Here is a 25,476-nt window from a genome sequence, read left to right on the forward strand (position 1 = left end):
GCTCAGTCTCTCCAGGGAGATGGGAAATGGAGATTCAGAAGAGTAAAAGTGAGAAAACTCATGGTTTGAAATAAAGATAGTTTAATAGGTCAAGTAAAAGCCCCATGCACAAGCAAAGCTAAAGGATGAATTCATCCACCACTTCCCATGGGCAGGCAGGTGCTCAGCCCTCTCCAGACCAGCAGAGCTCCATCAGGACAGGTTACTTGGGAAGACAAACACCATCATTTCAAACATCCTCCCCTTCCTACTTCTTCTCCCAGCTTTATATACTGAGCATGATTCCATAGGGTATGGACTACCCTTTTGGTCAATTGGGGTCAGCTGTCCAAGCTATGTCCCCTCCCTTGTGCACCCCCAGCCTGCTCACTGCTGGGGGGGTGAACAGCAGAAAAGGCCTTGACTCTGTGTAAGCCCTGCTCAGAAATAGCTAAAGCATCCCTGTAGTTATCTATACTGTTCCCAGCACAAATCCAAAACACAGCCCTACATTAGCTGCTGTGAAGAAATCTAACTGTACTCCAGCCAAAACCAACACACAGGAAAAGTAAATGGTGTTACATAAATAACTTAGAGTTGGGAGAAAAATACTATCAAGGGCTTTGCTTCAATGTAGTATGAAAACAGCTCACAAACATTCCCATCAACACTTGTCACACAGGAAAGGGAAGAAGTTATGAGGTCTGAGACAGACAATACAAATTGTTACATATACCAGCAAATTCTATTTCTTTTAAACTGTTTCTGGCTGTTAAATTATTGAAAAGCTGCTTTACAAATCAAAGACTTGAGATGCCAAGAGCAGGGCACCTTGACATTTGTTTAAACTTACACTGGGAATGTTACATATAATCCTTCAAGTAGTATCATTCAATGTTCTCAAATTCATTTTCTGTTCATTTAAGTGGAAGAATACTCACTAAAGTTTTATCGTAACAGTATGTCATGTGTTAGCTCATAAGCTTTTAAACCATAAACTCCTCAAAATGAAAGAATTAAAAACTGTCAGATATTTTGCCTCACCTACGGAATTAACTAATTTTTGTATTCTCTTATTTATTCTGTGAAATTTAGACAGTCAATTTCACTTTGATTTGGAATTATTTTCACGTTTTGATTTTAGCAAAGCTAGCAATATCTATTTTCCTTACTGACCTTTTCTTAAGCTGTTAAACCCTAAGCACACAATCACTAGAAGGTCATCTTTGCATTAACATCACTTGATATTGTCTCTGATATCTCTTTTTAAACCTGAAACCCTCATGCACTTTTACTTGATTATGTATAGTTTTCTCTTGAATAAGAAACCATCACATGAGATGTTTTGACAGAATTGGGCACCTGGTTCCTTAAATTATAATTTAGCTCTTCAGTCTGTCAGTGGAGGAGAAAGAGGTGTCTTCTGCCACTCTAGAGGCTGTGTCACACAGATAATAGCCCATTACAGCTACTAGAAAAATAATAGCTCAGTGAAAAGAGATCTGTGTTATGGAGCTAACCTCAGCTGACAGAGCATGCAGGAGCTGCCATTTGGGTGGAGAGTGATGGGGAAAGGGGAATGTTCCATTTCTCCCTTTTAAAGGAAATAAAAAATTTCAGCCAAAGAAACCTACACATATTCCCACTGCCAACAAAGACAAATAAACTCACCTTTTGGCCAGTTCTGTGGTCTGTTATTGTAGTGGAACCCTGTAATTACAAGATATATTATGCCACTTTCCCTTAACTGTGGTTAGGTTTTGGCTTGAGGTCCACAGCTCCAGATTTAGCTGCAGACTATAATATAAGGTTGCTGTGGGGTTTTTTGTGTGTGCATGAGTGTTTTTGTTTTCCCTCAAGCAAGAGATTTCCTTTCTTTTAATGGATACTGTTGTGCTCTTATAAAAAGGTCTGCATGAAAGTGCTGTGATCTGGCTCCCACTGCATGCCCCAACAATGAATCAGGGCATAGATATTTAGGATCACAAAGGCAAGTGGGAGGTATGCTGCTACACAGTAGATGGCACAGAACCTGGTGTAGTGCTTTAAAACCAAAGGGGAAAAGTGTTGTTTTAAACCTTCCTAAGGAGAGCTCTTTGACCCTGCTAATTTATAATAATAAAGTGTGAGAGAAAGCAGACATCAGTGGTTGTAAAACATGCCTCTGTAAAGAAAGCTGGAAAAAAAAAAAAGAGGTTACATTTTAAAGCAACTGTTTACTTCTATATTTGCAATGGGTTTGGAGTGCAGGGAAACCAACTAGTGCACCACAGCATTTGTGACTTATCACAGCATCATGAGGCAAGGATGAGCTGACAAAAGGCAAATGCTGCAGACTACATCAATCAGAGAGTTCTTTGGATAAAAATATATTTTTTTTTTCAGAGAGTCTCGTCAAGTCACTGGGAGATATTGGCATTCATGAATGGTGCTACAAATTTTGCAGGCGCCCTGAAGTAGGAGCTGGTTTTGCGGAGGTCTGCTCAGAGCCATGGCCGTGCAAGAAATATATCACAGGACATTCTGAGTCAACAGGTCTGCAGAGACAAAAAATGACATTTCCCTGCTTATGGGGTGCTTGCTGCTTGTGAGAGCAGCCAGTCTAAATAGTGGATTGTGTGTTGAAGTGCTAGTAGATCAATACCTCTGATATCCAGCCACTAATGCCTGGTATGAAGGTGCAAGAGAGCAGTGCACTCAGAAGTTTCAATGGGTGTGCATCACATCTGTTTAGCAGGTTCTAATGGACTTTATATTTACCAGCCAAAGAGCTTTTTCAGGAGGTCATACATGTGGTGAGTCACCTGAGCTTTTCTGCTCTGAAGCAGATTGCTACTCTGATTTGTTTTAGCATCATTTTGAAGCATCCACAACTGCTGAACAAGGCTTTGGGATGTACATTTGACAGAGGACAGCTTGCCATGAACATGTTAAACATGGTCAGAGTCTTGCTATAATATTTTTAAATTATGATTTTTTTAAAAAAAAATTGATACCTAGCAAGGTGCAAGGGCACAAAGTGTGTGCTAAGAAATTACTAAAGCAAGTACTTCAGTTGTATTTGTAAATGAAAATTGAATCATGTCAAGCTTCTTACTAATCAGAGATACGGGAAGGGCATCCCCTTTCATTTGCCCTGGGAAATAGACAAGGGAGCAGCAACAAGTCAGGAAAATTCACTCCACTCAGAATCATCAATAAATTAGCCCACTGGCAGTATATCTTTAAGCTCATGCAATTGAGTATTGACTCTGAACCCTCCTGCTGTGACTCAGTCTGGGGGAGGTTTGCAGAAAAGTGTGAACTGACATCATCAGATATGTTACAGATTTCGTGTTTCAAGCTGGTTCCGGTTGCTCTGAGCAAAAGTCATAATAAACTTCTTTCCTGAAGGCAAAATAAATGTGACTGAAAAGACTGAAATGCTGGGCAAGATAGATGGAGCTGCAGGAAACCAAAATGTCTTTTGTGGGTGTTACTCTGTCATCTATGAGGTTCTCATCTAGCAGGCAATACCATGGTCCCACCACCTAGCCAGATGATTCCATGCTGGGGGTGGAGACACTGGAAAATCCCAGAGGAAGCCAAGACCTGCCTCGCAGATCTGCAGTTGCAAATTTCATGGCTTCAACATACGCCCTGCCAGATGAAGAAAGCCCTTGTTTGCCAATGGAATGATGTAAGGCAATTTAACAGCTGAATTTCTTGCCCTCCCTGTGGAAGATGGAGACCAATCCTCCTGTGGTTAATCGAGGGGCCATGATTGGCCAAGATTGCCTTTGTAGCGAGTCCAGGCTAAGGGCTGAGGATGCCCTCTCCTTCAACTTGCAAGCTGCTGGGAGCAGCACATGGAGGAAATCTCTCCCAGGAGCCTCCACAGCCACTCTGTTCCTTCTTGATGCTTTCTGACACAAGTTGCTTTTAACAAGGTAAATACTGTTATGTTTCCAGCAACAGACGTGCCCAGGGAGCTAGAAAGCATCAGGGGTTCCTGAGCAAAATCACAATAAAATCCATGTCTGAATAGGGCCTATCTCATCCACATTCACTTTCTTTTTGAAGAGTCCCTTCAAACACTTTAATTGAGTTTTCTGCCTCTTTGCTCTAGTGAGCTGGAATTGCAACACCAGCTTGCTGTGTAGAGAAAAAGAGGAATAGAGGCAAGATAGAGTGACCTGATCCCCAGCACCATCAGGAGAGCAGCTCTTTCATAGATCTCATCCTTCTTTCTCTTCAGTAACTGGATTTCACTGAGGGTCATACTTCTTTCATGACTCCTGGTCCCACAGTCACAGACCACATTTGTAACGCCTTAGTTTTTTGATGAGTATGTAATTTCTCTTGGCAAGAATGTGATGAGTAATAGAATCCTTGACTGTGGGGAAGGAAGTCAGCCTTGGGCACTGGGGATGCAGCGTATGCAGTGAGATGGAGATTCTTTGGCCCTGGTGTGTGTTGATTCAGGACACTCAGCTACACTGAAATAGATTACTTTGAGCAGCAGGAAAAAGTGGAGAAGGAAAGAGAATCTAGATGTTTTTTGGGCTGCTCATCTACTAAGTTTTTTTAAAGAATGGTCACTTCTCAATCTTGAGTAGCAATACAATCAAAATCAAAACAAGATGGACAGTGAAGAGGATGTATTTTGGAAAGACAATCAGGAAATTCAGTCAGGAATCCAGCTTTAGGACCATTAGTTTGCACAAGTGGCAGAAAACTTGTGTGAGATTCTGCCTTTTTTCAGTTAAAGAAAAGAGGTAAATCTTGGGGGAAAAAATCAGTAAAAGCACAGAGGTCTTTGGACTTTAAAGCCCACAGTTATTTTGCTATCTAAAAACTCTTGGATGTTTTGCATTTGTGCAAATAAATATGTTTGGTTGCACATATTTCCATAAGTGCTGGGTACTTCTTGGGTCCCTGCCAATCCCAGCACTGAGGAGCCCTCCCACACAGTGGTCCTCCTCTCACTGTGACACTGAGACCTCCAAGCTGCACTATCCATCCCTGCTTTCCTCCACAGCAAACTCAGTCTTCTTGCAGGTTCAGGTGGAGACAGAGTGACCTCCACGGGCTGCAAGGAGGTGATTTTTTTGGCAGTTAGGATGTGTAGTGTCCTTGGAGGATGCTAGGTGCAAACCATAATGCAGCCCAAGGCTGTGTTATGTTCCTCATGTAGTCTCCCACCTGGGAGACGCTGGCTGCTGTAGCTGGGGGGTGCCCCCAGAGTGTGTTTTGGCAAAGCTGCTCTGCCAAGAAATGTGAGGGCAGTCCTAAAGGCTGGCTGCCAGGCACAGAGCCAGGCTGGAGACCTGGCTCCCTGCATTTCCTTCCAGAGTCAGGAAAGGAAAGACTTTTTAACAAATTAAGAACTTTTCTGATTAAAAAAAAAAAAAATCATGTTTCCAAATTTTGTTTTATAAAGCCATGTTTCTGACTTTAGGCAAGCATCCCTCATGATCCAAAGGACTATATTTTGCATTTATAATTCATTTATTCAGACAGGTTTATTTTGCCAGAGATTAATATTGGAAAATTATTTTAAACAAAGGGAAGCACAGAGAGAGAAAAATGAAACAATTTGAAACCTTTAGAGATGGAAACAATTATTTTTTTTCTGCCAGGAACTCTGCTTGGACTTCACCAGATGTGGGAGCGGATCCCCAGTGGGGAACAAACCTCGCCCTTTGATGGGATCCACCAAGGCCTCGAGGAGGGACTGTGGGATTTTCTGCCTCTGAGCCACAGCTGTCACTTCTTCTGCCACTGGGATGAGCTGGGCCAATGGCAGCTTTGCTTTTGCTGTGGATTTTGTGTAGTGGGTGTTCCAAAAACCTGCCGAGGGTAGCAGGTTTAAAATCCCTGGACTGATGGATGGAAATGACTGCTGGAGAAAACTGAGCACATTACCCATCTCTTCCCTTTTTCACAGGCGGAAGTCCCTCACACAATAGTTCTCATTGTTGCCCTGATTATTTACTCAAGACACCATTTTTTTCTATTTTGTGCCTTGTTTATGTTTCATAGTTCAGTACAGGGCGTTTCCTTTCCTCTCTAAAATTACAACCTTAGCATCCACATGCTTATTGTGTGACATGGAAAGCCATATCTCCTTTTTGCACAGGAATGTGCACTTTTGAAAGTCCTGCTAGGATCCCCTTTTACCAGATTCAATGGTATTTATTAATAGCAGAGAGCCAAATCAAATCTCCAGCTCTTCTCCACTGTGGGAAAGGTAACAGCCCTTTGCATCACAGTGCCTCTCCTCTAATACTAAACACATGTGGGATGTCTTCTGTGAAGTGAGTGGAGGCTTTTTTCCTTTTTTTAACTTTACTGGGATAAGCAATTTGCAGTGGCACAGACAATCTGCTCTGTTAAGAATCTGGCACCATTTACAGTGGCTGGAGCAAGAGACTCAGCAGTAGATTAGTGCTAATTTCTCTTCACACAAATAATGGCACCGATGACTCTTGACCATGTGACAGGTTTGTGAGTGATGAGCCTTGAGACTCCAGTAGTGACACTTTTCTTTCTCCACACTGGTAAATTATTCATTATTGGTGCAGCCCTGGGAAAACATAAAAAAGAAAGAGCGGGAGTGAGGAGGGATTATGTTGCTAATGATAGAAACTGCTGACAAGTCCATTGGGGTTGGGGCTGGGGTTGGAAAGAAAGATTGCAGTATGGGGGCAGGTTGAGGTATTGCATTATACCCATTTCAGAATACAATATTCAATGTTCATTTCAATAATATTCCTCAGAAATTAAAGCAAGGATAAGTGCTACCGGGAAATTTGGGCTCTCTCTCTCTCTGTGTGTGTATGTGTGTGTGCGTGTAATAAAAATGCAGGTGCTGCTGGTTTGTGCCTTGAACTAATGCTTCATTCTAAGGTTTTTTACTCTTTTTATGTGAAAATCCCTCTGTGCATTCAATACACTCCTTATTTGTAGTGCTCCTGAATGAACACTGTTAAACATTTTCTTCATTCCAGCCCAGGACTGGATGTAAGTGAAGCAGGACAAAGAATTTCCCCGATAGAGAATTTGTGAGAGACTGAGTTAGGGCTTGCTGAAACCTATCTGAATGAAAGAGTATTGTTCATGTGGAATCCCATGGCTGCTCCTGCTGGTATGTGCTGTACTGCTTGTGAATCATCACAGGTTTGAAGTGTGTGTAACCCCTTCACAGCTTAGCTGCTGAAGCACTGGTTAAGCAATACCAAACCTGTCCAAGTAAGACAATGTGGCATTTTACCTGTCCTAGCTGCTAATTTGCCATGTTCCTCCTTTTCTTTTGGAAAAGTACAACACTGGATGCCATTTTTTCTCACCAGCCTGCATGCAGAGGTGATGGTTTTTAACAAGCTCCCATCTGAAGCACCTCTAGTCCACCTAAGATTACTCTGCTTGCGCTTTGCTTCCATGGGCACATAGAAAAAAACCAAACCAGAAGCACAAAAGCAGTGGCAGCCCAAAACCTGGATCTGCAAATCGTATGTGGGAAAAGAAAGACCCACACTGCAAACAGAGAGGGTTGGTTGAATGGAAAGAAAATTCCTGTTCCATTTGTACAGAGCACCACTCTGGTGCTCAATCCTTCAATGCTGTTATTAAGTCAACCCTGATCATCCATTTCAATAACTGATTTGTGCATAATTCAGGGAAGGCATGTGATGTGGTCCCGCATTCCAAGGAGTGTTGAAGTGGCCCCTTCACAGAGGGCAGGTAGCAGCACCTGGGATTCGCTGAAGCAGCAAAGACCACCCAAATCTGGATGTGGGGAAAAAAAACCCCAAATTTCCAACGGCTTCAGCTGCTCCATGAGAGCAGAGGAGTTGGCTAAGCAGCTTCAGGTGCTCCCAGCCTGGAGAAGACACCTCTTTTAAGGATGTGCTATTTTCTGAAGGAGACAGAATTTCTTCCACATTACCCACCCCCTCACGTTGAGCCATGGCAGTTTTTACCCACATCTCTGTGAAGTGTCCATCTCTAGTGCAGCTCTCTGAATGTCAGGAGCTATTTCAGTCCTCTCTAGGAAGAATTCCTACATCTCCCATCTGTGTCTGCACCTGATGGCTGTCTGTCATGTTGAAGTCTAACCAAGAGAGTGCTTAGAGCACAGAGAGCAGCCTCGCCAACCCTCCACACTGCATATAAATGCACAGCTTCACTCTCCTGACTATAGGACTGTTCTCTGGGCACAAGAGCTCCTTTCAGATGAATTTATTCTGTTCATGTTCTGCATCCCATCCCCAGAAGGTGATTCAATGCCAGATCCCACACTGCAGGTGAAATGGTCCCCCTCCTCCTCTACGCTTCCTCATGGCAAGATCAGAGAAGGAAAGGCACTTGTCTTCAGTACCTCCAGACCCTAATCTATATCAAAGCACCCCGGGGGATACTGCAGTCTCTCAGAATCCCACGGGGTCATCACTGGCTCTGCCCAGCTATGCAGCAATATTCAAGGCTAGCACAGCTGCTCTCAGACCCAGAAGGGCTCAAAAGCAGGAGCAAAGCAGGCAGTGCACTGATGAAGGGAAAACCTCTATGAAAACAAAAATAGAACAGGAAGCCAGACAGTTACAAACAAAATCATCAATGGGATACCTTCCCTCCCTGTATTCCCATCCTTTGTCTCCTTGGAAGTTCCTTGATTCTTCTGTGCCTGCTAGGAAAAAGAAGAAATCAAATCTCAAAATTAACTCCTTGTTGACTGGAGAACAGAAAATACTTCCATACTTGAGCATATTCTGATGCTAAATACAGCCCTGTTGGGTTTTTTTACTACTCTCCTTTTACTTTTTTTTCCCCTTGCAATGAATTTTCGCAAAGAATCACAAAATTCAGTCTTTTAGTTTGTTTAAATCCTTAAGATAGTTACTTCAGAAAAATAACCAATCCCCAATTCTACACCTTGCTTTCAAAATGTAATAGATTATTCATGACTAAAAATGAGTCCTTCATCATTACTCCAGTAAAAGAGAGATGAAAAGAAAAGAGAACATGGGTTGGCTCCATGTCTAAGGGAGAGGGACAGGCACACAGGAGCCTCCTTTCTGCTGCAGGCTGCCTTTACTGGCAACAGCAGCATTACATAAATCCACCAAACAGCCAAGAGCATTGATGGGGGCAGCTAAGAACAGCCTTGTCCATCTACTCCAGCTGAGTTATCTGCTTCTACCTGCTGCTTTGGGAAAAGGGGACATGGTGCTGCCATACCCTACATTCCCATCTGCTTCCAGGAGCAATGATCTCTTCTCTGGGTCCTACCTATCAGCTTGTACAGCTCAAAGCAATATTTTTTAATACACTTGAAAGATAAGCACTTGAAAAAAGGAGGTAGACGAAACAAGTGCTTAGAGCTCCTTGCTACTGTGTCATCATAACTATGCAAATCTGCAAAAGAATTGATTGCTAAGCAGAGTAAAGGACAAGCTGTTGTTCTGTTTAATCGTGCAGGTGCTTTCGTATACAAATGTTTGCCAGCCAAATCCTGGGAAATGTTTATTCCTTAAGTCTATAAACTAGAATGAGAAGGAAAAGAAAGCGATGACACAGGTCTTAGATAGTAGAAGCCAGAAGGAACTCCATTTCTTATTTTTATTACAACAGTAGAGGGGTTTTTTTATTTTTCTCATATTTATTTTTTTTTTAAGAATTTCTTCTAGGTGATTCATAGTGTTGGTACTTAAAGAGATATATGAGCCCAAGGCTACCCATTTAAAAAGCCTGAGAAACTAACTTCAAGGAGAGATCTCTGAACAATCCATTTATGCAGAGATGCTGCTGCATCTGGGTGAGTTAGCTTATTTATTTATTTTATGGCCAAAGTGATAGGCTGAAGGATTGGCTGAGTGCTGCTTAAAGTTTCAGCTGATGTCAGAAAGTGCCAGGCAAAATGACAGGGGAAAGTGCATCCCTTATTCATCTCATGCAATGATGGCTGTTTTGTTTGGAACCACTGAAATGATGCAAATAGAGCTATTTTTTTTAATGTTTCACAGCAGTCTCTTCCCACGCTCTGATGCTCGAAAGGGCACCCCACAGACAAAATTTGATTTATGCTATTTTTGATTTATATATGTGTTTTTGTTTACTTAGCTTATGAAGCATTTTTTTATATCTGCTATTCCCTTACCCATGCAGTACCTTTGTGCTATTAGTCCGTATAGCAGACAAATATTTATCTACTACATGAGCAGCCATTCTGTTCAATTCCTGAAACATTTAAAATATATCAAACTGGTTAAAATATTTCAAACACCAAAAGCATTTTAAAAACAGCATCAGCAAAACATCAAGTTGGTTTGGCCAATAATTCAATAGTAGCTGTTTGTTTGCTTTGGATTTGTTTTGGGTTTGGGTTTTTTATACATGTGTGTGTGTGTATGTGTGTGTGTGTGTGTGTGTGTCCATAAGTAGGATGGAGTGTTTTAGTCAAGAAATAGCAGGGACAAAGCAGGGCTGAGGTTCTTTTATTCCCTTCTATCCATGTCTCAGGATTTACAGCACATATCTGAGACATTGGAGGGCAACTGCTGTATGAGGCACTGGATCCTGGATTTTCCCCCAGGCAAAGGGCTGCTGGAAAGTGTGAGGATTGCTTGATCTGCCCTGCTGGCAATTTGCTGCTGGGCTCTGAAACTCAGGTATCTCATCACCCTGCCGTTTCTCAAGCACCTTCTCTGCGGGGTATTATTAGGTGCAGCAGGGGTATTATTTGGTGTAGCAGCTGCATATAGCATCAACAGGAAGGGTGAAGCAAAATTCTGCCTAGGAGAACTTGGTAGACTGTTGATGCTAGTCATTCCCTGGAAAAAAATGTGCTCAGTTGCATCCCAGGAAATAGATCCTGAATCTGCCACTTCTCATATGCTTGGATCTCAGAGATGTAACAAAAGAATAGGAGAGGAACTGTCATTTCTGTGGTTCCTTGATTTCCTTTCCTTAGAGGCAGCAAAACAAAATGTGCATTTTAAATGTACTTAGGAGTAAATCTTACACTCAAGACAATGTAATTGGGGGAAAGTTGTGTTCAGAAGGACATATGAACCAAGCATCAGTCACTAATTGTCCCCATCACAACATCAGAGAGAAACCAGCGAGGGAAAAAACAAATCCAAAAAATGTTCAAATTGCCAAGCTGACCAGCAGTGCTTTGTCTGTAATCTGCCTTCTGTGGGTAAGATATATTTAAGGATGCACTTACAGCAAGGGAACAAGTTGGACCAGACCAGCCTCCAGACAGACCCCAAGAAATGAAAAAGCAGAAAATGCTCCCAAAAACTTTTCCTTTAAAATTACATTTCCATGAACTGTGAAGCAAAAGATACAATCTGTTTCTATTTAACACTCTCCATGTTGTTGTCTGTGCAGATGAATTATTCTATGGCCACAACATATAGGAAACTTGGGGTGGTCGATGAAGTATTTCAGTTACTGTTCCTTATATGCTCTTGTTATTTTTCTTTCTTGCCAGTTTGAGGTAATATCTTGATTGCTGCCAGTTTGTTTGATGTCAGGACCAGCCCAGCTCTGGCTTGACATGTGCACTAAACACGCTGACAGCAGCTAGGAAGTTCATTGATGCTGGTATGGCAAGAAATGAATGGACTCCATGAGCAGCAAAATGCACTCTTGGTACATCACAGTGGAGGCTTCACTTTCCCGTGAGATACTGGGCTATTACTTGTCTGTGAGACACACTTCAACACATCGTGTCAAACAGCAGAATCATGAGAAAACTTGAGAAGTATTCCCATTAAGGCTAATTGATTTTTAAATACTCTATTATCCAAAGTTGGCATCTAATTATTTCTTTCAAGATCCTGACACGTTCCTAGTAGTCACAAGAAGCAATGATTGTTCAGGATGTAGCGCTGTGGTGGGCAGCAGAGCATCCATCTGAAAGGGAAAGAGGAGGTTTTTTACATTTTTTTTTACTGACTTGTCTGAGGCTGCTGCAAGAGGAGTTGTGGTGCAGTAAAAGATGTGTGAGATGAAAGGATGGGAAGCTTGAAGATGTAGTCAGGCTCCAGCTGGACTAAGATTTCTATACAGAGATCAAACTATTCTGTCAGATAATTTACTACCTTTCTCAAACAAATCAGGCTGGCCTCAGGGTCATTAATGTTTACAGTAAAGGTCTAATTAAGCAAATATAAACCTTATGCAGAGCAGACATCACATTAAAAAGGAAAATAACCTTTCTTGTGCCATAGTCTCCATCTGATTTCTTGACGACAGTATTAATTGACTAACAGCAACAGAAATTAGATCAAATGTTGGAGATATATCAGGGCCAACCAGGGTTGCTGTCTGCAGCAAGCACAGATTAAACACAGTGAGACACCCAGCTCCTCTGGCTGGTATTCTGAGCAGTTGTTTGTGTCTGTACAAGAAAGATGTGAAATGCCATCACATGAAGGAGCTGCATTTCAGGTGTTCTGCAGTGACTTCCCAAGGTGTCCTTGCTGTGGGACCAGTGACTGAGAGCTGCTCCTCCCTGCTCCTCCCAGTGCTCTGTCCCAAGCAGCTTGCCTCTGAGAGCTGCTCTCAGTATTAAGGAAGTGATAAGGAAGAACAATAGCAAGTAATCTGTGTGATGCTTTGGCCCACGTACGACCATACATGAGAACACAGCTCTGAAAATGGACAGTGCCTGCGTCCTCTGTAGAGAGAAGTGACACAACATGACAGCTTTGTAGCAGATGGAAGACTTCTCCCCACTAAAGCACGCAGAAAAATCAAAATATTATATCTACCTAGACCATTGCTGTAAAATGTGGTCATGTAGATCATATTTAATCACAGAAAAAGACATACAACCTGAAATTGCTCAGATTTTAACAATTTGTTCTTTGAGATAGTACAATTGCTTCTCAATATCCTGACTTGCCATACTTGTTGCTTCATACTTAATGTTCACTCATGCAGGCCAGCCAAAAATAAAGTATTTCCACAGATTAAAACTGCCTGGAACACATATGGGTTTGGTTTAAAAGAAATAGATGGAGTTTGAAACTATAACTGTTTCAGGAAATGAAATACAGTTTTGCGTTTTTGTAAGGTCTTTAAATATTTTATGAAGTACCAATGTTTGCTTGTATTTTTTTTTTTAAACACCCTCTTATGTATTTTATTATGTACTTTAGTTGGAAAGACACCAAAAAGAGGGGGAGAAAGAATCTTACACCTAGGTACAGAACTGAGTTACCAACCCGTATGATTATAAGAGGAATATAAGGACATAACAGCAAATACTCTTAATTTATTATCTTTATTCGTTACACATATTTCTTTGATTAAAAAGATACAAATTGTTGGTAAAGGAACATTGCCCTGCATAAAATCAAGTAACTGTTCTATCTAGGTATATGATAAATGTTTTCTAACAGTGTCCTTTAATCTAATTGCCTAATTACCTTTGCTCTTTCTCTGGAGACACAAGAAGGTCTTCAGGACAGGTGACTGTTCTGGGCTCACCAGGTGTCTTCTGTATCACATGAAGGTAGGTAAACAGGTAAGCCCAAACCAGTTTTGGCATCCACATGCAGAAGTACACGCTGTAACTGCAAAACAGCATGTTCTGAGCCTGTGTTTTCTCTGGGTAGTAGTAGCAAGAACACTGTGTTCATTTAAATTAAACCAGTTCCTTGGATAATAACAAAGTAATTAAAGAAGCCACGAAGGAAAAAGAGCCAATTTATTTGAATCATGTTCATAAAAACTACAACATGAGCCTGAAGGTAGAATATAATGTAGTTAAGATGGCAGATTGATGATTTTTAAAAATGCATCTTGATATTAGTTTAAACTATTGTCTCTAGTCTGATAATAATAATGGATGTGAATATTTAATTTTATGATAGGAATGATTCCTTCAGTTAAGTCAAATTCAGATAAAAACTGTCATGCTTGTTGTAAGTCTGCTTGATCTCCAAAACAATATATTAATATCTGGTCATTTTAATGTATTCCCATTTCCATAACTCTCACTTTAATTGCAAGAAATGCAGGCACTTCACTAGATGAGTTCAAATCAATGTTGTTAGATCCTGTGACATGTCAAAGGCAGCACAAGAAAAATTGCACTTGAAATCATGGGGAACCTTCTATTCTTTAAAATGTCCCCTCTGCTGAACTTAAGGTTCTCCTATCAATCATAACTAGAGGCCTGCACATGGAAGAAAGGAAAGGTTTAACATTTTGCAGCGCAAAGTTTCACTGATGCTCATCTGTTTTATTTTTGTTATTCATTCATTCAATCATGGATGATAAAACACTTTTGGTAGCCATTTCTTAACAATTAAAGAATGGGCCAATCCCAAATAATTTAACATCAAAACACAAATCAGGCTGACTTACTGAATTTTCTGTAACCAGGACAAGGTGGCCACCTGTCTGTTCCTTCTACCTGCACTATCCAACCTCCTAACATGGGACAGACCTACTTTCGTTTGGGTAAAACTCTGCCTTTGGGAATAGCAGGCTTCATCTCCTCCAGAGATTTATAGGCTTTGGTAAAATGTTTCTTTTTTATTATTGTCAGTGGTGACAAAAGGAGCTTTGAGAGAGCACTAAGAACCAGAGTGACAACCATTACAAGTAGTAACTTGTAACTCTGTAACCATCTCGTGTGTGCTTTTTTGGGGCTCAGCCTGAATTGCAGTACATAACAAGGTTCTGCTGATTTTTAAAAATTTTGCTAGCACATGTTAGAGAAGTCTGCTGTGCCCATGTGTCTGTGCAGTAGCACTCTGTGGAGATTTCCCTTGCTATTCCCAAGCTTGGTGGTCCCAGTGCAACTGAGGCAATTCCTGGGCTCTAGAAAATTAGACAGCTCACTCATTTATACTAATATTACCCCCATATGACAAGGAGTTGAGGATCTGAGGATTCATATTAATACTATATTGCTGCTTTATCATTTAGGCAGAAATATCTAATGCTTAATTCAGGCTGGGAATTTCAGTATTTCTAGCAGTACTTAAAATCAGGTTTTCTTCTCCACAATAATCTGTCCTGAATACATCATTTCAGTTTATCTGCCACCTACCATCAGACCTGGTATTCTAAGGCAAGCTCATACAGAATCCACTTACAAGTTTATTCATGTTAATCCAGGGTCAGAGGCAGCACAGACACAGGCCAGGGCAGGATGCTGAATCTGTCTCACTGGCACTGATGGATGACTGGCACAGAAGGTCTGCTGCTGTCAATGGATACAAGGGAGAAATCTATTCTTATTCTCCTTAATATCTTTGCAGTATTTGGCACTGTTGACCTTATGTCAAGTCTGACAGGTGGCATGAATCCAAAGTAAGTCTTCAAGTAGACAAAGACCCATTCTTTCTCTAGTCCCTTTCAATGTCTACATGAATCCAGCTACAAAGCAAACTAGATTTAAAAGCCAGTGATATACAGATGGCACAGAACTGTACTTCACCTTCCCTACATATAAATTCTTTCTTATCACTGAGGTTTCTGAGTGCTTGGATATGGTCCAGTGCCTTGATTTTCTAGAATAATGACAATCTCTGCAGCAGGAATAACTTATTGCAATGCAGGATACAAAGCTTATCCGTGCAGCAGAAAGCCAAGCACAAATAGTATTTTAGCTGTGGAAAATTCTTTTAAAGTCCTGGTTATGAAACCAAAAAGAAAAAAGATACTTGGTGTAAAATACTACAAAGCAGTTATTAGAAGGATACATGCCGTAATTTTTGAGGATAAAATAAGACATAGCTCTAGTATCTTGATTATTTAGGGCATAAATGGATGCCTCACTATTGCATTTGGGTTTCCTTATGGACAATAGACAGAAATGTCACACACGCCCAAAGAGAGGTCACAACACCAAGCACATCAGAGTTCAAGAAGTGTTAGGACAATGCTTTCAGGTACCTGGTGTGATTCTTGGGGTGTCCTGTACAGGCCTGGAGTTAGATTTCAATTATATGGATGGGTCCCTTCTAATTCAGCATACTCTATGATTCTGTGGTAAATATTTTTACCCTATTGCAAATCACACTCTGATGAATTGCTTTATTACACTCCACCACTAAGCATTGCAGACTGATTGATGACAGATAAAAGCTGGCCCCAAAAACTCATCTGTCTGCCCACAGCAAAGTCAGTGAACATTTCATAATAAAGTTCTGCCTTGCATCATCCAGGTTTTAATCCAAAATAGCAAGCAAAGGGGAATATGAAACCAAAGAAGTGCTCTGGGTCACGCTACTCTGCCTTATTTCCTTGCATTTTAAACTGTAGGTGTCACACACTGAGCAAAACACAGTGTCAGATTTGCAGTCTAAGCTTGGCTTGGCTATATTCAAGCTTGGGATTTGTTTTACAGTTTGAACTGAAGTGAAATAGTTGAAGTTCTTTGTCCTTTACCCTGGAACTCACTAGGTGTGAACCAGTGTCTACAGAGCTTCTAGAACAGGGTGTAAGTCATACTTCTGAAAAGTTTTGCTACTTGGCACATGATTAATTCTGGGCTAATTGTGACCTATAAGGCCCACCCCACTTTGAATCCTGTATGTATTAATAAGATCATTGCATTTCAACTTGACAAATAAAGTATTTAAAGAGACAAGACTTGATGTGTGCATCTGGCTGGGGTAAATGCACACGGGATGGGCTTGCAACTGAGCAACTGCCAGCTCACCATCTGGTATGATCTGTAAGGGAGGGTGATGTCAAAGTGCACCCTCCTTGCCAGGTCCTCTGGAAATTTGCACCTGCATCTCAGGACAGAACAACTTCAAGAAAAATAGTTTTATTATCTAGAACTACTTTCTAACCCTGTGCTTAACAGAGCCCAGGTCTGTTTTTTCTCAAGACCTGTTTTAAGACTAATTTTCTTTCTCAGGTGATATTTTTTTCTTTTTTTCAGAAGAGGTTTTGTGACAGACAAAGGCTTTCTTGCATTGATGAAGCAGGTTTGGCTATATTGGCTAACACAGGATTAGCAACTGTCTAGCAACAGGGATGTTCTGTGACATATCTCAAGGGCAGCTGTAGAAAGAGTACCTTGTACAGGGATTTTATACAGCTCTGGTAAAGAGTGCAACCTTCTGTATGTGCAGTCCATATATACAGAGGGTGAATAGTGTTCCTTTGTAAAGTATTTCTGTAACTTTCTTTCTCTCACCTCTGCTACCTAATGGTTCTGCTGTTTCTCAGGCTCTCTATAACCATCCAAGTGAGACAGGATTTCCTGTAAAACTAACACATCTGGAGTTGCCTTTTTTTTTTTCAATTTCAGTGGGGCAATTTATTTACTTATTTTAAAATATTCCCTTCATGAAATTCTTACACAGGGTCTGCCATTAAAGTTCCTGCTACCTTTGGCAGGAGGTGGGTTTTACAAGTATGAAGAGCGCCATGAAAAGACAGTTTCTTTTCCAATAATTGAATCTAATGAAGGATTTCAAGTTTTCTGAAAGCTTTGCTGTTCCCTCACATCCTGTGAGCCTTTCCTTCTCTGCCAGTATCATTTGAAGACTTTTAAGAGAATAAGGGTGGCTATGCTAGTAGAGGTAGCTAGTAAAGGTACCTGAGTACCCACAGCCTTTCTGGTCCTGTCTCTCCTGAGGCCTTTCCCTGCACCTGGCCATGGCCCAGGATCTCATTTCAGCTCAGCCAAGGGCTACCAGAGCCTGCCCTGTGCCATGTGGCAGCTGTATCCTATCCAAATCTGCCTCTCCTCGTTTTGCCTTAGAGCTGATTTTTGCAAGATGGAAATCAATTCAGTTTTAACCTTGCTGATATGATGTCAAATGTTCTCATTATTCATAAATATTTCCAGTTCTCTTCTAGAAAGAAAAAAATGATGCTACGATACACTTTGTTTTGGTTTTCTTCTGGTTACAAATTTGTAGACTAACTGTACTTTATGATAGGGAAAATCAAGTAAAACACAATGAAGATTTCAATTTTATGTGCAGTCATTACAATGTCTAAAACAGCAGAGAGAATTATATGGATAACATGCTGCAGTACACATGAATGTTTCCTTCAGAGTGCTTCTTCCCTACATATGAACTTTCTTTTCCTACATGGGTACAACAAGCCTAGTATAGACATAGGAAACGCAGACAATATAGACACCACAGCTAGCTTAATCTCCAGTGATAATAGCTGTCCAGTTGTTTTGTTACACTGCACTTCTGAAACATTCTATGATCTCAGGCATTGGTGTCAGATAACTGTTCTGCAGAATAGAGTCCTGCACTCACCCTTTGCAGATATTGTTTCACCTTCATTGTGAACAACACAATCGTACACTTGATTCTCTACTTCTTGACACTCACTGAAATCTCATTTCCAGAAATAGATGTGTACTGCTTTTTGGTCTTTGTTAACAGGAGAACACGGTTCTCAGGACAGAAGAAATAAACAGCTAGCATACCAGGTGATCACAAGGAATACAAGCTTAACCTTAGATTTGCAAGCCTTTACTAGTAATGTAATTTCCTCTTAACTGCTATTCACTGATTTGCAAACCTTTATTAGTAGTGTTATTTAATCTTGTATTGATTTAAGAATGTTCAGATGATTTAGTTATAATAATTTATCATTTTGACCTAATAGGTCTTTTTGTTTCTATTATTGCCTATGATTTTTTCATCTTCCCGGCCATGGTTCAGATTATTCTGATTACAAAACAGCCAGCAGTAGCAGACAAAATAATGAATATAGCTTATAATCATTGCAACACACAGTAAATATATAATAGCTGATAGCAACTAATAAAAAACCCCAATAAATTATTAGCCCAGAGTTTATGTGGAGCAAACTCACATTTTGAGTCCAAAAACTTTGAGTTTCTCTTTGATAGTTCAGCAACACTAATTGCTAGTGGTCACAATGAAAAATCAGGAATGTATTGGGCTGCAAATTGGTTTTGTCTATGCTGTGAACCACAGGCAGCGTCATGCAGTACTGAACTGGTCACTGCTTTCTGCAGGGGACAAAGTAGGGGAGCAAAATAACAAGAAACCTCATCAACAGGGGAAAGCCATAGGATTAAATGCTACCAAACTCTTTCACACTCCAAGCTATTACCAATTCCACGTGAAAAAACAAAATGTACAATGCTTTCCCATCTGCAAAGTCTCTCAAAAGGCTGATAATTGTATCTAGTCAAGTTTGAAACACAGGTTAAAGTGAGAATGGATGCCTTTCTGTGTCCTTCAGGAGTAAGTGCCTGAGACCCAGAGTGATTCCTAACATTGCCCATGTGTATGACTGAGAGACACACAGGTTATTTATAGATGCCAGAAAACAGAATTTTAAGCTTGGAGGTAATTCTTACACTTCTAAGCATGTTTCAGAACTAAATATTTGAATTCCCTTTTCCCTAGAGAAAAAGAAACTCAATAAATTTTCCCTGTGGAAATTTGATTTTGCAGAAACTGCTTTTCTGTCACAAAAGATTGTATAGAAAAAGCTCTTGAACTGCTTTGGGTGTTCACATAAAAGTAAGGAAGAGAATGTATCTGCTTAAATATTTCACATGAATGGATAGAAAGCATTAGATGATTTTTCAAGAATGGAACGGTTTGCTTTCAAGGGCATTTATTTCTTTGCATCAAATTAGAAAATAATCAAATCATATTTTTTTAATAGCATTAATTTTTTTTCAACTTTAATAATAAAGTTTATTTTAAAAAGCAAACAGTCAAATTGTTAAAATAAGTGCTCAGAATTGTTCTGTGTAGTAATGTGGGAATGAGGAACTAACGGGACATGGCTCACAAAGTTTGCTGTTGAGTATCTCACAGTAGGGAAAACATATCAGGTTTCCCTTCACATAGGCTTAAGAGCATATGAACGAATCTCTAGGATAAAGTGTAGCTGATTTCATTTATTGCAACATGTTCTAACTTTTGTCATTTGTTGCTTTTTCCATTGGCCATGTGCAGTAAGTTTTTTCAGCTGTTTCACCTCCTTCTTCAGAATATGTTTTTAAAGGACTGAATATAGTGGCTTTTCACTGTGACAGTAAAATCCTCATTTATTAACCTACAGCAGCTAAATCACATATGAAGAACCCCTGCCAAGGAAAATTCAATGCAAATATAAGGATTCTATTGGACAGTAACAAATAAAGACTCTCACACTTGATACGTTTGAAGATGACTATGTAAGTCAACTGTCTGCCCAGAATTTACCACTGACCCAAGGAACAACCTTGAAAAAGGTGTCTTGCCCTCTCTCCACAATGATTTCTCCTGCCATTCTCTTTCTGCTTGGCTTGTTAAAATAATTCACATTTTTTCTTAGGTGTTTGTGTAGCATCTTTTACGCTGTCAAGTTCTGCTCACAGTCAGAGCAAACTGCTGAACTCAATCTATATTTAATGAGATCAAGAGTTGTTCTGCAGAAATACTAAAAATTTAGAACCTAAAAATGGCTATTTCCATTATTAAAACAGTAGTCCTCTTCTTGCTTGGGAAATTGTGCAAAGCAGAAATGAATCTGTGGGAATTGCTCTGAAGCCTTCAGACGTTCTTCCTTGTTGGTGTGCTATGTGCTACGGATTTTGCCCTACTATGAATCTAGCTTTGCCTCCTAATTCAACCACTATGAATGTAACCAACTTCCTCAAGTTCAAAGCTGTCAGTCCTGTGCAGAAAGAGAGTCTGAGGAGATGTGGTTGACCACTGTGCAATGATTTGTTAAGAATGGAATAGTGAGTCATAGCTGGCTGGATGTTTACGAGGTTCACTGCAATGTCCCTTTGGCTACTTTTCCAGTTTCTACAGAGCAGTCTAGGGAAGACAAGTGGGTGCCTCCTACCTCTCAGGAGTCAAGGCAAGGCAGAGCACAAGGGCACCATGCTTCTTTCTGCCTTCAGGGAAGTGTGGGCTGTTCACTGCCATCTCCTACTTGAGATCAGCACTGGCTCTGGAAGGCATTTCTTCCTCTCCATCTGCATCTGCTGTCAAAGAGGTTACTTTAGTGCCTTGGAAGAATGGACTAGCATCAAAGGAGCTCATCTTGATCAGCTCTGCCTGATCAGAGAGGCAATCACTGCCTCTCACTTCTACTAAATTTTGCCTGCATGAATCATTCTTCATTTAAGATAAACCGATTGACTGATAGCAGCAATTTTGATTGCTAGAGCATGGTTCTTTTCAGAGGTGATCAGCAGAGCATGGAGGTCCTGGGTTTGATTGAGAAGTGGTCATTTTGAGTGGTTCCTGCTCTGGTGAGATGAATGTTTGAAAACCTGCAGGATTAAATTTTTACAGATTGGAGAACTGTAGTGCAGCATATGTAGAGATCATGAACTCCTCCTGCTGTGGCCACAGACTTGCAGAGCTTGGCTCAAGTTTTGCCAGTCTCATGCTCACAGACTCAAATTAAAGATTGACTCCTTGAGCCTTCTGTCAGTCCTGCTCCTCACACTGCACACAGAATAAATTACCTCCATGCTCTGTGGCTTGTTCCTCATGTCATTCTTCCTCCCATCTGAAAGGCATTTTAGCACCCCTTTCCACATCACATCACATTGTAATGGAATAAATTTTTTTGTTTGATTTTCTTTTTTTAATTGGACATGCTGGGACGTGGATTTGCATTTTGTTTTGAATTATGGCTTTCTCAATCCTAAATATATGAGAGATTCAAACATTGTTTATTAAAAAAGGAATAATTTCAATGCAATGTAAATACTGTGAGTTGATCTGCAACAAATCTGTCTAGCCAGAAAACTTGGGAATCACTCTTTCAGGCCTGTAACCCAGGCTCCAGGCACAAGTAGATAGAAATTATGGAATGATAAAAACAGCCAGCTGCACAGTGAGGCATGTCCTCTGCAGTGTTTCCATGTGCCCACTAGCACATACAAAAATTAACCAAATGAGATGGGTTAGAGCAAGACCTACTGGGTGTTTAGTGAGTCAGTGTATTCCTGGGAATGCTCCCCATGAGACTCTCAGGGCAGAAAATGCATTTACAATTGTGCAGTTGCCCTGCAGTGATAGCTGGATACACATGATAACTGAGTTTGCCAACTTGTTACTGGGCAAAGCTTCAAGCTGTGCTGGATTCTGGCTTTCCCTTCAGTTTTGGTTACTCTGACATCTATGGGAAGTGTCACAGCTGACAACTGAGAGTGCTGAGTTAACAAACCAGTCTGAAGTGCTGCAAAATGGGAGCAATGAGAGGACTCTGAGTCCTGAAACAGCCTTCTAAGAGCTTCCTTTGACCTGATCAGGTGTACAGCCTGAAGGGACATTAGATGATCTCACTGGATCTCCCAGTTCAAATGGTCTAATAACCCAGCTCTGCTCTATTACCCTGTAACCCTTACACTGAGGGTTGGTGGGTTGACTATCATTTATGAAAGGGTGGCCAATCAAACACCTGCCAGGCATCCAGTGTTGGCTAAGTCTCCAAGAGACAGAGGCTCTACCTCAGTGGTGTGATCATTCACAGCGTTAAATGTTACCTTATTTATATTATCAATATACCTGACCTCAGACATTATTTTCTGTTAGACTGAACAGGGACTTTAATGGGTTCTTTGGGATTCATCATCCAATCATCACTCCAGTCTCCTTGCCATTTGTCAGTCTATGTCTTATTAAAGAATCTGAATGAGTCACAATATTTTATAGCATGTCTTCTCTAGGCTTCACATGAAGCTTAAAACTTTTTTCAAACTTTAAATTTCCAATTTAAAACTGTATGCACAGGAACACACTTCCTGTCATGAGTCTTTTCAGTGTTCTGGGACATGTCACCTCTTTGGCCCATCAAATTACAAAGCTGAAACTAGATTCCTCTGGGCATTGCACTGAAAGCTCTGGATTAATTTATCTTCATTTTCTACCCCTGAATCTTCCTCTGAGTCCCTAGCTTCCAAGGTGTCATCCTCTCAGATGTATCCTTCCTGCTTCTTAAAAGTAAAGAAGATGTAAAAGAGTGGATCCAAATAAGTAATCAATCCAGATAATTTTGAGTGTCTTATTCTCATCATCAAATGAACTATGCAAAAAATGTCTTCTTTGGAGCATTAGAGAAGAGAAAGATATTCATTGCATAAGTGCACTTGGGATTGCAAAACTGAAACAAAAACATTTAAAGATATTCATACATTGTCATCTGGCATCTTATCCCTGGATTTCCAAGGAGGTGTGGAGGTGATTCCTAAGTACGTTGAACATTGCAAAGCCCAAAAAATTAGAAATTTAAAGGACTGTCTGACTAAAACCATAACCTCTTATATTCAATGCAGAGTTTTTGGATAAAAAATAGATATGGTTTTGCTGCTTATCTTCCCCCTTTTCTCCCTCCCCAGTTTGATAAAATTTACTGAAGTGGCACATGAACATGTCTACATTGTGACAACCATAGTTAAAACATGCAAATTCAAGGAGTGGTTGCAGAGAAAGAGAAATGGAACATTACTTAAAAAAAAAAACAAAACAACAAACCCAGACATCCCAGAAAGCAGTCAAATATTTATGCAAAATGAGTGTAGCTTTATACACTGGCACTGAACAACACAATGCTCTGTCTCACACAATACTGTCATTCATGTGCGTACAAACTGCCACAGGCAAAGTCCCATACAAAGTATTTTTATACAATTGTAGCATATTTCCTTACAAGTTGTTTTTTTAATTCCCCTATGCAGGGATTCTCATGATAGAGACATTCTGTCTCCCCAGAGTTTCCTAAAAAGAAGAAGGGTTGCCATTTAGAAACTAGAGAAAATTAAATTAAATTTCAGTTTTAAATAGCGTTAGCAAAGAATAATGTTATACCAATAACAAAGGAGATGGAAAGAAACTTTTTCTCCCCTTAAGAAAACACACTGAGTTCTATTGTATGTTCTCAGAGCTATCATGTAAGCAATTAAAAACACAATGCAAAATAGAAGAATTGCTAGTATTCCATTTATAATACACAGCACATTAGGACCCTGAAACCTCTTCATGTAAATAAGAACTGGAGCATACCTCTGCAACTGAAACTCAGAGCAGAATGACCTTTCTACCCCAACAAGCAAATATCTGGTATCATTCTACCCACCGAAGTAACAAGTGATACGATGACAGGAAATAGCCTCAAGTTGTGCCAGAGGAGGTTTAGATTGAATATTAGGAAAGATTTCTTGACTGAAAGTGTTGTCAAACATTGGAACCATCTACCCAGGGAAGCGGTAAAATCACCATCAGTGGAGATATTTAAAAGATGAGTAGCTGTCATGCTTAGGGATGTGGCTTAGTGGTGGACTTGGCAGGGCTAACTTAATGGACTAAATTAAGGACTTAATGACTTTGTAAATCTTTTAAAACCTAAATTATTCTACAATTCTGCTTTGAAAGAATATCAAAAGGCAAATTTCCAAAGCCTTAAAATTTGGGCAAGTCTAAGAAAAAGCATATGAAATGCTTCGCTTCAGTTGTCTTGAAAGCAGTTGTGATGCAAAAGCCATGGCTGAACACATGGCAATCACATGCACGAGTTGAATCCTGGACTGTGGGCTTTCTATCAAGCTGAAGCCCTGTGCACATCATGGGCAGTCCTTCCATGGCCTCAATGTTCCTTGTGCCAGCACCCAGAAGGCCTGTGAGCGAGGAAGGACCAGAAAATTATGTGGCTTTCCCTGTTCTACCCTCCCAAACTGGACTGCCCCTCTTCACTCAGAAGAGAAATCAGAAATATGGAAGCATTGTCTGGTTCTTTCCTGTACAAACAGACTGATAATTTCCTGGGAAAAAAAAAAAAATCCTCTGTGGAAGCATCTAGTGAGGAACCAGCTGTTTGTTCTTCTCTGAGATACCAGAGACAATAAATGATGAAATCTGCACACAAGACAAAGTCTGCTTCATAAATGAATAAAACATTGTTTTTAATTCCTCTGTGGGGGCTTTTCTGTGAAATCCAGGTGTCCATTCCATTGAAACTCTCAGAAGAGGAAAAAAAATTTACACTATTCATTACTCCAGGCACAGAATTTGCATAGGACAGTTTTCATACTGTGGCTCTTACAAAAATATCCCTTGCTCTGCCATATTAGCTGTCTGCCACTATGTACTACTTGTGAAACCCTAACATGCTTTTCTTATGTCTACTACATTCCAGCATGCTAAACATCCTATACCCTGCATCCTCTTCCCCTTTCCAGGATGGTTAAGATTTATCTTCCTTCCTCTTCCTGGCAGAAATCTTATCCTGCTTAAAATACGTAAATCTGTACGTAAACTTCAGGTCTTTATTAGAAGGGACACACTGAATGATTTGAAAGTAGACTCCCTTTATGGTGTTTTTTTGTGAGATCATTTTTCTCTGACACTTTTCCCAGTGGTTTACAGATACTTGTTTTGGGGGGAACCAGCTTGTTTTGTTAAATTACAGGGCCTTCACATAGAATTCAGTGTTATTATGAAGCATAGGGGTTTAAACAAGCCAGTTCCTGTAACTTCATGCCTTTTAAATGCATTACTCCTCTTTTATATCCTCTTA

The sequence above is a fragment of the Molothrus aeneus genome, chromosome 1 (genome assembly GCF_037042795.1).
Source record: "Molothrus aeneus isolate 106 chromosome 1, BPBGC_Maene_1.0, whole genome shotgun sequence".
Classification (NCBI taxonomy): Eukaryota; Metazoa; Chordata; class Aves; order Passeriformes; family Icteridae; genus Molothrus; species Molothrus aeneus.